Below are 17,159 nucleotides of genomic sequence, written 5' to 3' on the forward strand. Positions count from 1 at the left end.
TTTTTAAATCATAAAGGTTTGGAGACTTTGCAAAACCCACCTCCCCAGGAAAGAACTTGCCTGAGAAAAGTGGCGGCAGGAGTCAGGGTGCTGGCGCAGCCTTGGTCTGCTGGGGCGCTCCTCTGTGCCCTCGGCCTACCGGACGCATCCTTGAGGAGGAGAGGGCCGGTGCACAGCTAACCCGCCACCCACAGTGAGCCGCTGTGCGGAGGCTGAGCCTCCTGGCGGACCCGTGATGCCCACCCCTGCTGGGCAGCATGGCTCCGGGTGGGCATGCAGTCGGGCAGCCCAGTAGGGGGTGTGCAAGAGGCAGCTGATCAATGTTTCTCTCTCATCGATGTTTCTAACTCTCTATCCCTCTCTCTTCCTCTCGATAAAAAATCAATAAAAATATATTTTAAAAAATAAAATAAAAGTAAATTTTAAGCTTAATAAAAAGGAGAAATTAAAAAGAAGAAGAAGAAGAAGAAGAAGAAGAAGAAGAAGAAGAAGAAGAAGAAGGAGAAGGAGAAGGAGAAGGAGAAGGAGAAGGAGAAGGAGAAGGAGAAGGAGAAGAAGAAGAAGAAGAAGAAGAAGAAGAAGAAGAAGAAGAAGAAGAAGAAGAAGAAGAAGAAGAAGGAGAAGAAGAAGAAGAGGAAGAAGAGGAGGGGAGCGGGCAAAGAGCCTGGCCCTCACCGGCCAGCTCCCCGAGCGACCGAGATTCTAACCGCTCTCTGAGAGCTCCTTGGGGCTTGTATCCCTCTCACTCTGGACAGACAGACCTGAGCACTCCTCTGGCTCCATCTCTTGTGAGCTTAGCAACGGTAGGTGGGTCACATGGCCTTTCGGAGCCTCCGCGTTGTCATCTCAGTTGCCTAGGCCCGTGGTCGGCAAACTCATTAGTCACCAGAGCCAAACATCAACAGGACAACGACTGACATTTCTTTTGAGAGCCGAAAACCGGCTTCTGCACATGGGCCACGAAGTTTCGATCGCACTGTACGTGTGCGCCCGCACGTGGTATTTTGTGGAAGAGCCACACTTCAAGGGGCCAAAGAGCCGCATGTGGCTCGAGAGCCGCAGTTTGCCGACCTCCGGCCTAGTGGCTCAGGCGCACAGGGAGTGTTTGTCGAATGCATAGGAAGGTGGGGTCCACACCACCGTTCTCGGCTGCCTCCCGGATGATAGCAAGGACGAAACGAGACAGCCCTGCACAGAGCGTGTCACTGTCATTCCGTGGCTCCAGGACCAGGCGGACCTGGGCCCCCCGCCCCCTGACAGAGCTTGTGTTCTAGGTGTTTGTCAGGACTGGCTCCTGCTACACAACGGCCCTGCCCCTTCCACCCCAGCCAGCTTCCCGGCAGCGTCTGGACGGCCAGAGCCCTCGGGCGAAGGGACGGGGAGAGAACAGGCCAGTCCTCGGGCGGGAGTGAGGAGGACAGTCCACCCCTCCCCGGACCGAGTCCCAGACGCGGTGGTGTCCTCCACCCCCGGCTGACCCCTCTGAGGACACCAGGGACGCCGGCCATCCTCCGCCATCCCGGGAGCTCCCCGCTTCCCATTGGCCCAGAGATCTACCTGGGCCGCTGTTTCTCAACAGGAAGTTCGGTTGCCCTGGCACTCAATCTCCATGGCAACCCTTGCTTCTGAGACACCGAGGAGAAACTGCTGGCGTGGGGAGGCCAGTCGCAGAATACTGATTTGCCCGGTGTCTTGTAGCGACAACGGCATCTCAGTACCTTTCCAGATGCCCGGCGAGCTAAAAATACCCCGGCTCTGTCGAGGGCCCTCCGGCCGGGCTAAGCATCTTCAAGCGCATCTGGCTGACAATGGCCTGCGCGTGTCAGCGATCTCCCTCACCTTGGGCTCAGGGAACTGGGGTCAGGCGCTGCATGTGAAATCGCAGAGCACAGAGGTGGTGTGGGGGGTGTGTTGGAGAGAAGGTGGGGAGGTGAGGAGGCTCAGGGGGCAGTCAGCGGTGAGCACACTGAACCCTAACTCCCTGCAGGACTTAACGAACGTGCTGGCCCCGTGCCGATGACCGGCGTCGGCTCATTTACTCACTCCACACACGTAGCTGGAGTCCTGCTCTGTTCCCGGCTGTGCCAGGCGCCAGGTGACCCATGTGAAAGAGAGAGCACGTGTGTTCTTTGCTCTCACCAGCATCTCCAGAATGTTTGAAACCAGGCAGTGAGTCTCCCAAGCCTGGCGGAGGCTCACTGAACACGGCGGGGACTGGAGCGGGAGGGAGGTGAATGGCGTGGCTGTTGCCGCCGCTGCCGGGGCCTGTGCTACCCCTAGACCACATGTGTCAAACACAAGGCCCGCGGGCCAAATCCAGCCCGCCAGGCCTTGCAATGTAGCCCGCACTGCGCTGTCATCACTGCACTCCGCTGTCAGTTTATGACATTGTCAGTTTATGACTGTTCAGTAAACCATTCGGCCCGCAATTTAGGCTGGATTTTAGATTTTGGCCCCTTTTCTGATTGAGTTCGACACCCCTACCCTAGACAGTGGGCCTCTCTGTGGGCCTCCCGGGGGCACTGGCCAGCCCAGCTGAGGCCACACTCGGGCTGTGAGGCACTGCGTTCAGGACAGAAGAGTCCACGGCTCCGCAGACACCTGCTCAGGGAGCTCAGTGTGAAGTGACAGGCTGAATGGATTCTTAGTCCCCTTGGCAGGATGGACAGGCAGCCCTCCCCCGCCCGTCTCCTTCCCGGAATCCTGCACACGTCCTTCCGTTAATTCTGCGTTTCCCAGAGCAGGAGGCTGTGCGTGTGGAACACGCAGTCCCTGCCAGGCCCCTGGCAGAGCGGGTGTCGCACACGCCCCTGGACAGCAACCCGGCTCTTTGGGGCCGTTCCGGGACGCACGCACGCAGGCCCAGGGGGGTCCCACGAACGATGCACCAGGTGGAGGGGCCGTCGTGACCCGGCCGCCCTGCTGAGCCTCAGGGGGTCAGATCCTGCAGCCAAGTGGCTGGCTTGGGACAGAGAGGAAGGCCTGGGCTCCTGGGCACATCCTGAGTCCTCCGGGCTGGCTGGCTGGGATGGGAATGGTTCCTTGCAACCCAATCCTTCTTTTCCCTAAAGCGGATATGCCCGGTCAGGGCACCCACTGCCCGCGGGGGCGCCCATCACTCCGCTTCTGGCTCCTTCCTGCAACTCTGTGGGCAAACATCGGCACCTCCATCGTCCCTGTGACCTCCGAGGGAGCAGGAGCGGCCTGTGAGGTCTTCCTCTCCCCGCCGGCTGGAGGCAGGATGTGGCTGGGGGATGACCCGCACGATGGCAGGGCCCTCCATGCTGGTCCATCAGGGTTGATAGGAGGACCATTGGGTTGCTGTCGCCTTCCCAGCCTCTTACACATAATCACGAATGAGTGAATCCATGAAGGGCCTCCTGTCTTGGGCAAATAAGCTCAGTCCTGCCCTCCAATCAAACTCAAGTCCCGCCTCCCTCTCTGCTGCACATTTTTAAGTCCGTAGCCTGTGGGGTTGAAGCCGCCTGAAGGGACAGGCACTCCCCTTACCCTCAGAGGTCAGCAGTGGCCATACCAGATACCTGGCTCTGGCTCTGTTTGCCTCCTGCCCACCCCCTCTGCCCCCACCCCCGCCTGCTGCATGGCCCTGTCCACCTGCCCCGTCAGCAAAGCTGGAGCATCCCCGCCCCCCAGCCTACAGGTGAGGCCAGTGCACCCCGAAATCCAGGGCCTCGGCTGCAGAAACACCACCTGCTCCCGGCCTGCGGGCTGGGCGGGGCGCCCTTACCCAGCCTCCCTCTCCTCCCAGAGAAGCCCTGGCGGCTGCTGCTGAGCACACAGCGGCTCCACTCCTCCCTCAGGTGTGCTGGGTGCTGGGTGCCGGGTGCCGCTGGCATCTGGCTCAGAGCACGTGGGTGTGTGGTAACGGGGTGACTGTGAATGAAGGAATGAATGAGTCACTGCGCTGAGGCCTCGCAAGCCACTTGTCCCCTGGGGCTATGGCTGTCCTCCAGAGGCGGAGTCTCCCCAGAGCTGAAGGCCCCCCTCTTCGCGGGCCAACCATGGGCCTCGCTCTCCAGGAGGGGCAGTTCCATCACCTTTCCTGGGCGTTTCCACCCCCACCGGCTCCGGCTTGTGCAGGGGCGCCCACCGTGGCACCGATTATTCTGAGACACGCACAGCCGGGCCTTCCGCAAATAGCGAGGCAGAGGAGGAGGATCCCGGCTTTCTCTCTGCCTTCCCCGCTGCCATTGATCTGGGCTCATTCACGGATTCCAGCAGCCACTGAGCACTGGGCACTGGGACCCTCCCCCTGAGCGTGTGGCTGGGACGGACTTATGGGCGGAGGCCAGGCTGAGCGGACTGGAGTGGCCTTGGCCAGGGAATGAGGGAGCGGGGAGCGGGGAGGGCAGGGCAGGAGGCTGTGTCTGGGAACCATCTGGAAAACGGTGTTACTTTGGGAGAAAACAGCAAGGGCCTACCCTTCGCAGCGACGGACTCCTGCTCAGGACTGGATGTTTCATTCCCCAGGCGGCCGGAAGAGCATGGCTTTGGAACCAAGGAGTGACCAGAGTTCCAAACCTGACTGCCGCTCGTCACCCGTAACCTTGAGCAGGTCATTTTCTGGAAACGCCACAGGGTTGTCGAGTGGATTAGACGAGAGGTCCTTTGGACAGGGCACCGCTCAGAGCCAGCAAAACACGTCCCTGCACCGTTATTCACGAGAGCCAAAGCCTGGGCTGAAAGCAACCCAAGGGCTCGTCAACAGAGGAACGCACAGACACGATGATAGATGGACGGTGGTCCCTTTGCCAACGTGCTTTCCCCCGCTTCAGTTCTGTGCGGTCAGCAGAGGTCTGACAATATTAAGTGGAAAATTCCAGGAATAAATCATTCATAAGTTTCCAGTGGCATACCTTCTGAGTGGCGTGATGGAATCGCGTGCCATCCCTCCGGGAGGGGAGCGCTCTCTCTGACCAGAGCCTCCGCGCTGCCCACGCGCCCCGCCCGGCAGCCACTCAGCAGCCATTAGGGTTGTCAGGTGGACTGTCCAGGTCCTGCTGTGCGTGTGCTCAAGTGACCCCGTTTTACTTAAATGGCCCAATGCCATTCCCGTAACTTCTATTACGGTGTGTTGTTATAATTCTTGTGTTTTATTATTATTTTTAAATATGTTTTTATTGATTTCAGAGAGGAAGGGAAAGGGAGAGAGAGAAACATCCTATATAATAAAGAGTTAATATGCAAATTGACCATCACACCATCACAAAAGATGGCTGCCTATGACCAGGCTGGCTGGGTGGTTAGTGAGTGACCACCAAACAACTGAACAAACAGGCTGCGTGGGGTGACCAGGCTGGCGGAAGGTGGGGGAGGCACTTGGGGGCAATTAAGCTGGCGGGGGGGGGGGGGGGGGGAGGCAGTGAGAGGCAACTAGGCTGGTGGCCAGGGGGGAAGTTGAGGATGACCAGACAAGAAGGGGTGGCAATTAGGGGTGACCAGGCCAGCGGGGGAAGGGGGAAAGTTAGGGGCGACCAGGCAAGCAGGCAGGTGAGCCATTAGGAGCCAGCGGTCCAGGATTGTCAGAGGGATGTCCCAGATTAGAGAGGGTACAGGCTGGGCTGAGCCCCCTTCACTCCCCCACCCCCCGTGCACCAATTTCATGCACCGGGCCTCAAGTCAATGATAAGGGAGAATCATTGACTGGCTGCCTACTGCACACCCCCTACTGGGCATCCAGCCTGCAACCCAAACATGAGCCCTCAACTGGAATTGAACCAGGGACCCTTCAGTCCGCAGGCTGACACTCTATCCACTGAGCCAAACCATCTAGGGCTATTCTGTTTTAGTATTAGTTACCGATGTTAATCTTTTCCTGAACCTAATTTATACATTAAGCCTAGAATAAATATGTACATATAGGAAAAAAAACACAGTACATACAGGCTTGGTATTTTCCTCCGTACCAGCCATCTCTTGGAGGTCTTGGAACATATCTCCCATGAATATGCATGCACAATGGAATAGTTCTCAGCCTTACAAAGGAAGGAAATTCTGACACACGCTACAATATGGATGAGTTTTGAGGACATTATGTTAAGTGACACAAGCCAGTCACAAAAGAACAAATACGGCAGGATCCCACTTACACAAGGCACCGACGCCGCCTCCTTCGTAGACAGGAAGTAGAAGGTGGTCATTCGTAGAGGCAGGAAGTAGAAGGTGGTCATTCGTAGAGACAGGAAGTAGAAGGTGGTCATTCGTAGAGACAGGAAGTAGAAGGTGGTCATTCGTAGAGGCAGGAAGTAGAAGGTGGTCATTCGTAGAGACAGGAAGTAGAAGGTGGTCATTCGTAGAGGCAGGAAGTAGAAGGTGGTCATTCGTAGAGGCAGGAAGTAGAAGGTGGTTATTCATTGAGACAGGAAGTAGAAGGTGGTTATTCGTAGAGACAGGAAGTAGAAGGTGGTCATTCGTAGAGGCAGGAAGTAGAAGGTGGTCATTCGTAGAGGCAGGAAGTAGAAGGTGGTCATTCGTAGAGGCAGGAAGTAGAAGGTGGTTATTCGTAGAGGCAGGAAGTAGAAGGTGGTCATTCGTAGAGGCAGGAAGTAGAAGGTGGTCATTCGTAGAGGCAGGAAGTAGAAGGTGGTCATTCGTAGAGGCAGGAAGTAGAAGGTGGTTATTCGTAGAGGCAGGAAGTAGAAGGTGGTCATTCGTAGAGGCAGGAAGTAGAAGGTGGTCATTCGTAGAGGCAGGAAGTAGAAGGTGGCTGCCGGGACCGGGCTGAGGGGCTGGGAGGGGAGGATGGGGGCCCCCGTTTCATTTTCACGAGAGGAACGTTATGAGGATAGATGGTGGGGTGATCCCACACCCATGTGCATGTGCTTATGAACAGGAGCAGTGCGCTTATGAACAGGAAATCACTGTATATTTTACAATTAAAAAAATGTTGCTTTTATTCTCCTCTCCTGCAGCAGAATCTCTACCAAGGTTTCTCCTCTGTGTAGGGAGCATGGGCAAGGGGACCAGTGGGACACTTCCAGAAGGTCACGCCCTGCGGCGGCTGCCTCGTTACCGGCACTGGCCTCCCAGAGGGGGCGCTGATGAGTCCTTGTTCTGGCCAGGCCTGGGGGGCCGTCCCTCTGGCTCCCGGAGGGAAGCCGCTGTAGGCTGGGGTTGGGCAGAGGGAGGAGCGTGGATTAGCATTCACCGATGTCCACCGTGCGCCTGGCAAAGGGCTCGGCAGGTGCCAGGCGTACCAATGACACGCTCTGCCCTCCAGGAATTCACAATCCACGTACTCCCCTACCTGCCAGCGGCCTTTCCCGCCGTGGAGCCAGCAAGTGGGGCCAGGGGACAGATGTGGTTTTGCAGTTGTCCCCTGGACTCAGGACCCGGAGACCTTCCAGGGCCCCCAGAGGACCGGGCTCCTGAGGCGGGGCCTGCTGCTGAGCGTCCACACGGCCGTGCTGTGTCCGGACCGGGAGGCGCAGTGCTGAGGTTGGCAGGAGCCCGGGCTGGGGGACGGCAAGGGAAGGGAAGCCCATCCTGCAGGAAGTGGGGAGGACCTCCCCTGGAGCTCACTGAAGGGACTCGCCTTGGTCAGCATCCTCTTGGGGTCACAGGCCCCCCAAATCGGGGAATCTTCATGGGGACCACCCACATAATTTGGGGTCCTAAAGAGAAGGTCTCATGGTTCCTACATGCCCCCTGCCAGGCACATGGCAGAAAGGGTCCCCCTACGAACTGTGGCTGGCAGTGAAACATAAGGTCCAGAGGCCAAGCCAGTGCCTTTTATTCAATCCACAAACGTTGGTTGAGTCCCTGTTTAATGCAGGTCTGTCAGTCATTCAGGCTCTGCTCTCAATCTGGGCAGGAGACAGAGATCTGTCTAAGCATAATTCCCAAAAAGTGAAAAGCATGAGTCTCATATAGACACAAAGATTTGGTTGAACTCATTAACAAGAGAACCAACGAGCTGATAAACCCAGCTCAGAGAGCATTTGAGGAACTAGAATATAAAAGAAAGACAATTCAAAATACTTTTTTTTAAAAGTTAAGAGACAGCCCTAACCGGTTTGGCTCAGTGGATAAAGCGTCAGCCTGCGGACTGAAGGGCCCAGGTTTGATTCCGGTCAAGGGCTCATGCCCGGGTTGCTGGGCTCAATCCTCAGTAGGGGGCGTGCAAGAGGCTGCCAATCAATGATTCTCTCTCATCGTTGATGTTTCTACCTCTCTCTCCCTCTCCCTTCCTCTCTGAGATCAATAGAATTTATTTTACATAAATCAAAGTTATGAGACCAATCTGATACAGGTCCTATAACACCGGGGTGATCTCTCCTACGGGACAGAAGCCGCCCGAATTTCCACCGGACGGGAATCTACACGTTCCCAGGTCACCTCACAGCCAGAGCCTTCCCTGAGAATGGCCACCGACAAAGTCACACCACGAACCCTGGCTGTCCAGTGGATACAGCATGGGAACCGCGTGGATAATCCAGATTGTTCTAGAAGCCACACTGACAAGTAAAAACGAACAGGCGACATTCATTTTAACGAGATATTTTATTGAAGCCAATCTGTCCAAACTACTGCCACGTGGACATGGGGCATGTGCCCAGCGCCAGCGCTCAGCAGCCGTCTGGTGACAGCACCGAGCCAGGAGTTTACGAGTCCTCGTGTGGGTCCTGACACAGAGCCTCCGTGTGACGCCAAGGGGACAGGCCGTCCTTCTCTAGGCCTTGTCTACGTGTCGGACCATCTCCCCTCACACAGCTCCCCGGGTCCCCGTGACTGAGTTGGCCGGGGTTCAGGACAGGTGAGCCCAAGTGGAAGGGTCTGTGCCAGGCAGGCAGGTGAGCACTGGTACAGCTCTCGTCCAGGGGCAGTGAGGGCACGCGCTCGGTACGAAGGATGACTGTGGCCCAAGGCAGTTCCGTGCAGGCCTTCCGGGGGCGCTCCTGCTTGGGGGTGTAGGGGCGGAGGCCTGAGGCCTGAGAGACCAGCTGGCACATGATGGTCCAGGGTCTTGGGGAGCGATGGATGGAGGTCTCTCTGCCATCCAATAGGGAGCCACGCAGGGGGTTCAGGAAAGGAGGGGCGTGGCCAGGCTTGTCTCTGAGGAAGACCCTCCCAGGAGCTTGGGGCCCTGCCGCTGGCCGGCCCTGCCAGGCTCCTACCCTCTCGTCTCCCCGTTGTGAATGGCTAAAAATACTTTTATGGGCATCGAGTTACAGACGCCGTGCCCAGAGGCAGAGCGGAGAAAACTCAGGGCAAGGCGGCCTCCGAGGTCACGCCGGAGCGAAGAGGACATGGAGGGGCGGGGGACATGGTAGCCGATACCCTGGCAGCCTCTGGGGAGGTCAGCACAGGGCAGAGGACTCTTGGCCTGGCAGGAACTCAGCCGCTGGCCGAGGGAGGCCAGAAAGAGCCCGTGCTCGGCGGCTCGGAGGCCGCCATCTGGAGGAGCTGAGAGCCGGCTTCGGTTTCCCTGTCCCTGCGTTTCTGAGAAGCCCGGGTGCTTCCGGCCATGGCCTCACATGCTGGTCTCTCACGCCGGCAGGAGGCGGGTCACACAAGGGCAGGCAGCGCCGGACAGGCACACTGCGTGCGAAGACTTCACACATATGACTTCGGCTGAAATTTTAGGGGTTTCTTGGGCCCCGAGAGTCAGTGAATTCCCTTTGCACCTCAGGAGTCTCCCTGGAGGCCTCGTTGGGGAAAGAGAGGAAGAGGAGGAAGAGCGAGCTCTGTATGGAGCACAGAGGTGGTCAGGGGTCAGGGATGGAGGCAGCACGTGGCAGAGCCTCAGGTGGCATGGGCCCCTGCCAGGGCGGAGTCTGTGGCATCACCTGTGGTCAGCAGAAGGGACCTGGGGGGAGGGGGCCGGGAGAGGAGGGCCCCTGGGCCAGTCCTGAGCCTTCCCGGAATGGGGTTTGGCCTAATAAGGGAGGTGACAGTCCTTCAGCCGCTCAGGTTCCTGTCTCGGTTGGGAAAGGGGATTAAGATCCCGTCCCCTGGATCAGCAGCGGCCACAGTTAGAACAAAACCCTAGTGGTCTTGGTTTCAGAGTAACCGAAGCTCCCCCCACCGCCAAGGATGGGGCAGCGGCAGCAGGCTAATCCAGCCGCAGACAGCGGACTGATGGTTACTAATGGTTACGTAAAGAAAACGCCCTCGGGAAAAGCACCGCTGGCCTCGCTGGGCTGGGAGGGCTCCCGCTCTGCCAGCCTCAGCGGGGAGTGACCGCTCCCGCCTGGAGCTGCGCCGCTGCCCCCTCCCTGCCCCCCAGTTCCGTTCACTCATGCGTGTGCTCAGCAGACACCCAAACAGGGTTTGCCCAGCTGTGCTATTTCCAGCCGTTCGGTTCATTTTAGGTCCCCTGTCCAAATTGATGCCTCCTGCTTCCCCCTCCTCCCTGCCCAGCGCGCCCCCCCACCCACCCCCAGTCTTCCCCTTCCTGCTCTTTCTCTCCTCCCGCCTGGTTTCCCCTCCCGCATCTCCATCTTCCCCTCTCCTTTCTCCCTGCTCTCCTCTCCCTCCCTCCCTCCCTCCCCTCCCCCACTCCCTCCTGAGATCCGCTCTGTCTCTCCTTTGCTGCTTTCTCTTTCCTCACTTCCTTCCCCAATGCCATTCCCAGGGGCTCATGGGTGTGTGTGGGACAGACGTGGGGGCAGCTCCCGACCCCCAGGCCCGAGGGGAGACACAGGTGCCCCACGCACAGGTGGCAGCTTGGGGGCAGGCGGCTCCGCTCTGGCCCCTCTCTGCTCCGGGAAGCAGGTGCACAGGTATGGCTGCTTCTGAGTCACCGGGGACCTGCGCTGCCAGTGAGTCATCCGGCTCCTGCCCGCAGCCCCGCTCCGGGCGGACGGCGGACGCAGCCACCAGCCCGCCATCCGCGCAGGGAGCAGCCCCAGCGAGGGCTTCTGGAAAAGGCTTTCTAGTGCTTTCTGTGTGGAAGTCAGGTCTGCTGACCCACTCCCCTGGCCCTTCCTCTCAGGAGACATTGGAAGGACACGCACTGGGCACCATTCCCTTCCTGCGTCGGCATACCCCTCCGTGTCCTCCTCCTGGAGAACCTGCAGGAGATGTGCAATCCCCCATTTCACAGACGGAGGGCCGGGCTCAGAGAAGTTAAGCCATTTACCCAATGTCACACAGCTCATACGCGGCAAAGCCAGTGGCAGCAAATCAGCCAGAGTGCTGCTGAGGGCCAGCTCCTACCTGTGGCTGTGTGTGGCCTCAGAGCCAGGCTGCATGGGTTCGGGTCAAAATCAGGGTGTGAAATCCACTGAGATCTCTGTCAAGGTCATCTCTGTGCCTTGGTTTCCTCGTTTGTACAACGGGAGTGATCAGAGGAGCCCTTAGCTCCTGGATCTGTTCAGAGGACTGTCTCCCAGAGGGCTTAGGACTGTGCCTGGCCTGTGGAAGCACTCAGCGCCCGCTGTTTCTGTTTCCTGAGGGAGGGAGGCACTAGCTCTTTGGCTGTCCAGGCCCCAGAGGACCCATCCGCCCACTTTCTCATTGAACCTTGGTTCTCCCTTGGATAAGGGCCAGGGAGATTGGATTCCCAGGGAGCCCTTATTCCTTTTTTTTTTTTTTTTTTTAATATATTTTATTGATTTTTTACAGAGAGGAAGAGAGAGGGATAGAGAGCTAGAAACATCGATGAGAGAGAAACATCGACCAGCTGCCTCCTGCACACCCTCCACTGGGGATGTGCCCGCAACCAATGCACATGCCCCTGACCGGAATGGAACCTGGGACCTTCCAGTCCGCAGACCGACGCTCTATCCACTGAGCCAAACCGGTTTCGGCGGCCCTCATTCCTTAAGTTGAGAGGGATTCTAGTAATTCCATGTCCTAGGAAATAAAATATGCATGGACCCTAATTTATACTAGAGTGTGGTTGACCGATACGAGACACTTTCCTATTCATGGCTTAGAAAACGAAGAAAGGCTGAAGAGGCAGAAGGACGCTGGAAAGGCGTGTGTTTGAGGGTCAGTAAGGTGGTGGCAGTCAGTGAGAGGCCCTGGCTAGGGGAGAGGAAACCCCGGGAAGAGAGAGGCAGAGTCCCGGTCCTGCCCCGGGAAGTCCAGCATGTTGCAATGAAGCACCTGGAGGTCTAGAGGGAGTGGCACTCCCCCTCCCCCCAGTTCTCAACATTTGGTCTCTGGTCCCCCTGGGAGCTGTTTGCTGCCTCCAGTGGGGTCCTGAGAGAACCCAGGTCCCTGATGGATTTGCCAGCAGCACAAACAGTGTGGGTCCTCGGGGGAGTGCAGGGAGGGGTGCCCTGAGGCCAAAGCTGGAGCAGCTGGGGCGCTGGGAAGGGGCTGGTTCTAACTCCGGGTCCTCCTCCTGTGGTCGCCTGGGGCTCTGCAGCAGCTGACCCTCCAGAGGCCTGGAAAGGGTTCAGGATCCCGGGCAGCTTCCCGGGGCGGGGTAGTGACAACTCTGCTCTCCACAGCGAGCTGGGAGCCGCCGCCCCAGGGAGGGCACCATGGCTACAGCTGGGCCTGGGGCCTCCTGGGCTCCAGGTCTCCCTGAGGGGCACCTGGCCCGGCCTGGGCTGGGCCATGAGGATGGAGCTGCAGGTTTGCGTGTTTCCCTTTGTTTGCTCTGAACATTAGATGGCGGGCACTGAATTTGAAGCCGTTATCTTTAGACCATGGGAAGGAGGTGCATGGGAAGGGGGTACTATGGGGGGGTCTCTAGGGACATTGGGGGTGCAGTTGTGCCCGGGTTAAGGAATCTCAGCTCTGGTCCCCGCAGAGGCCCCTCAGCGGCAGTCACCCCCAGAGGCCGCAGGGTCTGTGCGCTGAGAGCTCAGGGTGCCGCTGGAGAGGCCTGAGCAGGAGGCTCTGGTTCAGGAAAGACTGCAGGGGATTGACTGGGGGTGGGACTGGCTTGAGGGCCATGCCGGGCCAGGCAAGTCCTGGCTCCAGGTTTTCCTCCCTTCTCTCCCACATCCCAACCTCACTTCCCTCCATCCTTCGGTTCATCTCCTCACCGCCTTCCTCTCCCCTCCCCCTCTTCCTCCTCTCTCCCTTCTCCAGCACCGTCTTCATTCCTTTCCCTTGGACATTTCCCTGAGCACCTACTGTGCCAGGCCCTGACGGGAGCCAGCGGGAGGGGATCCCGTCCAGCCACCCAAACCACCGGTAGGGACGCCGAGTTCCAGAGGAAGAGAAAGGAAGAGCCGGGGGAACTCTCCTCTCCTCTCCCCTCCTCTCCTCTCCCCTCCCCTCCCCTCTCTCCCAGCCCCCACCCGCTCCCCGTTTCTCAGGCAGGAAATGAATAATGTAAAGAGAAGGGCTTTCAGGCTGCTCCCCCTAGGGCTCCCAGGAAAGCCCTGGGAGTGAGGTGCAGAGCCAGCCTGGGGAGAGGGAGGCGCTGCAGGTCAGCAGGGCCATTTCCGCCCGTCACTCATTCATAAAAGATGGCGGGGCCGGCGCTGGGCCAGGCCAGTGTGCTACTGATCGATCCTCTCTTCCTCCAACTGATGGATGGACATAAACCCCACCTGCGGCCGGACACTCCTGAGCACTGAACCACCCATCAGCACCTGCCAAACACCCTAAGCCTCCGATTCCTGAGTCCCTAGGCCCCTAATCATAGGCCTTCCATGAAGCCACCCATCAGCGTGTGCTGAGTGCCCTAAGCCCCGTCCCCACCCTCCCCTTAAAGGTGCTTGTACCCCGGCCCTCGCCCTCTTCCGCTCTCTCTCTGGAAGCAGCCGGCAGGGGTGCTCTGCTCTTCAGTAAAGCCTGTGTCCCGGCATCCCGGGCTCCGGCCCCCTCTGTTTCATCTTTTACGTACAGGGAGGCAGGGGAGACACAGCACGCCCTTACAGGAGGTCTAAGCACCACGGAGATGAGCCGAGTAAAGGAGTCGGGGAGCAGGGGTTTGGGGGTCCGCATGAGGGATCAGTGAGTGCAAACCCTAACGGTGGAAGAGACAGTGAGGAAAAGGCTAAAAAGGCTCAGGGCTGAGGCAGGAGGGCCCAGCTGAGCCGCTGGCATTTTATTGGAGATGCAGCGGGAACCGGCCACTGGGGTTTCCGAGGGGCAGCAGGATCCGCCTCCGTTTTAGGAAGCTCTCTGGCTGCTGGGCGGGGCTGGGTGACAGGAGGGCCGGAGGGACCGGGTCACCAGGGGAGAGCCAGGAGGGAGCCCCATGCCATGTGGGAGTGAGGACAGGAGAGGGGGGCTCTGGCTGTTTCAGAGCGAGGCAGGCCGAGCTGGCCAGTGGGACAGCATGTTGTTGTTGGATTGTATCTCCTGACCTTTTGGCCGACCTGCCCCGTTAGACGGTACGCTCCGTGAGGGCCGGAGCCGGTTGGTCCTGTCCAGGGCGGTTCCCCAGGACACAGCACAGGCACTGGATACGCCCGAAGGCGCGGTGACGAGTTAGGGAAGGAGAGCGCGGGCGGACTTGATGATGACACCCCAGGTTCTGGCTCGGCCTCGGGAAGGGCGGGGGTCGCACGTGGAGAGAGGAGGACGGGGCAGAGTGGGAGTCGGAGCCCAGGATCCGGGAGCGGTGGAGGGGCCCGGAGGGGCCGCGTAGGCAGGGCGAGTGGCATGGAGAGAGGGAGGGGAGAGCAAAACATTGGCTATGTGGGTCAGTATTGTACTCCCAGCATGGAAAGCAGCTCTGGAACAGAGAAAAGGCTCACTGTGTGTTTGCTGAATGAATGAATGAGTGAGTGAGTGAGTGAGTGAGTGAATGGAGCTGAGAGGAGAGGTCTGGGCTGGAACTGTCACCGTGGCCATCATGCCGGAAGGTGTTTAAGGCTGTGGGAGTAATGGGTCACCCAGGAAGGAGAGCAGAGAGAAAGGAGGGGACCCTGCAGGCACCCCCCCTCCCCAGGCCGGGTACTGCTGATTTGGGCAGCAGAGCCCGCAATTCCAGGAGACTGTCAGGGAGCAGCCCAGAGGCAGGCAAAGTGGCCGAGGGCGGGGCTGGCCCACAGCCCAAGGGGGAAAGGAGACGCTTCAGATGCCAACAGAGCAGGTCCTGACCTTGACCTGCAGCTACAGGTCTCCTCCTGCCTCCCTTTCAACTGAGGCTGCCCACAGAGCAGGCCCCAGAGTCCCCGGCGGCCCTCGAGGCCCTCAGCAACACGTACCGTCTGGGCACAGGTGTGGCCACCACAGGCCCAGGGGCCGAGCAGCTCGGTGCCCCCTACTGGGCGGGTTCCAGAGAGCACACACAGAGCCTGGAGGGGCACGAAGGCACAAAGGCGGGTACTCACCATGACGAGGCTGCGAGGGAGGCGCCCTGGGTACCGGTTAACCCAGGCCCAGGGAATCCGGGCACCCGACGCCGCCTCCACCCCGCACACACCAGGGGCTGGCCGGGGAGAGGCAGGCCGGGGAGAGGCTGGCCGAGTCTCGCAGGGAATTCCCGAGTGAAGGACTTGGAGGGAAATCATTCCCGGAAGACCTCATCGAATCCTGCTGGGCCCTGGGCCTGGGCCCGCCTCCACCACCAACTGGCTGGGTGGCCCACGTGCCTGCGAACACCTCCAATTGGAAGAGGGCTGCTACCTACCTCCCCCGGGGGCGGGAATTCTCCCCACACTCCCCCGGGCATAGGACCACCCAGCGTCTCCCCACACGTCCGGGGGGACCTGCCCGGTGCACAGCCCGGCAGTGCTGTTAGAGGCATCTCTGCCCGGCCGGAGGCTCTGAGGCTGAGATCCTCTGTGCACCGAAGGGCTGCTGTTCGGTTCCCAGTCCGGCACACACCTGGGTTACGGTTCGTCCCAGGTGTCTCTCCTTCTCGCTCCCTCCCTCCTCTCCTCCCTAAGCATGTCCTCAGGTGAGGACTGGGAAAGAATAAAGAAAGGTCCTTTCCAAAGGCCTGGAAGACCCACACCGGATGGGAGCGGTGTCCCCTGGGCGGAGAGGGCACTGAGGGAGGTGGCGGGCTCCCTCTGTGTGTGCCATTCCTTCGATGCCGCGTTCACTGTGCCAGGGCCAGGCAAACAGAAGGCTCTTCACAGATGAGGAAACAGAGGCTCGCACAGCTCCAGCCACCTGCCCCAGGCCACACAGGGAGAGACGGAGCCAGGACTCGAACCCGAGTCCCTCTGACCACCAAAGGCAGTCTCCATCACCAGTGCCCCGCTCTTTAACCGGCTCCCTCCCTCGGGCTCCCCATCAGCTTCCGGACCAGAGGGAGCCCAACCTGCACACACACACACACACACACACACACACACACCGGTTTCTGGAAAGTGGGAGGGGTTCTCCCGCTTCTCACTGACTCTCCGCCCTCATGCACCCGAGCCTCTCCCCTCCAGGGGTCACCGGGCCCCCGGCTGCATCTCCTCGGGGCCCCTCAGGACCACCTGGCAGCTGGTCCCGGGCTGCTAGCTGGCTCTCTGGCCCCGGCCGTGAAACGGTCCCACACGATCTATATATAAACCGGCCATCTTGGGCGTGGGCCCTGGTGCCTAACGTCAGGGAGGAGCCGGCAGTGCGCCCCACTCCATTACCACCGGCTGCAAATGGCTTCTCCTGTCTGGGGGGAGGGGGTCAGAGGGGAGGGGGAGGGTCAAAGCCCCGCCTTGCCCTCCGCAGCAGCCGAGGAGAGATCTTATCTTTAATTGACAACTGGCCGCCTGCCATGCCTCCCTCTGGCCCAGGCTCCAGGCCCAATTCTCCCTTCGCTTCAGGAACAGGCAGGCTTCCCTCGCATCTCCCCTTCCCTTCCCCCTCCCCCGTGTCCTCCGTCCTCACCCCCGCTGCTCTGTCCTCCATCGGTGTGGCTGGATGCAGCGATGGCAGAACTCTGGGGAGAGAGCCCGAGAGCTACAGGAGAGGGTGGGGCGGGGACGGATGCTGTGGAGCATCTACCGGGTGCCACACCGAGACGCCAGGTCTTTCCCGGCGCCGCTGCCTCTGGGGCAGCGGCTACCCCTGTCCCCATTCTACAGACAGGGAGGCTGAGGGTCGGCGAGGCTGCCCCAGGCGACTCACCTAGTGAGCTGGTGCAGACTCTAAACCGAGGCCCTGTGGCTCTGTGATGCCCGGAGTGGGCGTAAGAAGTCAGACAGGAGTCAGGAGACCAGCCAGGCTGGTGTGGCTCAGTGGCTGAGCGCCAGCTCACACAAGCTCACAGCTTGATTCCTGGTCAGGGTACATGCCCCGCTTCAGGCTCAGTCCCCAGGGGGAGGGTGTGTGCAAGAGGC

The sequence above is a fragment of the Pipistrellus hanaki genome (genome assembly GCF_964339955.1).
Source record: "Pipistrellus hanaki genome assembly, chromosome: 18".
Classification (NCBI taxonomy): Eukaryota; Metazoa; Chordata; class Mammalia; order Chiroptera; family Vespertilionidae; genus Pipistrellus; species Pipistrellus hanaki.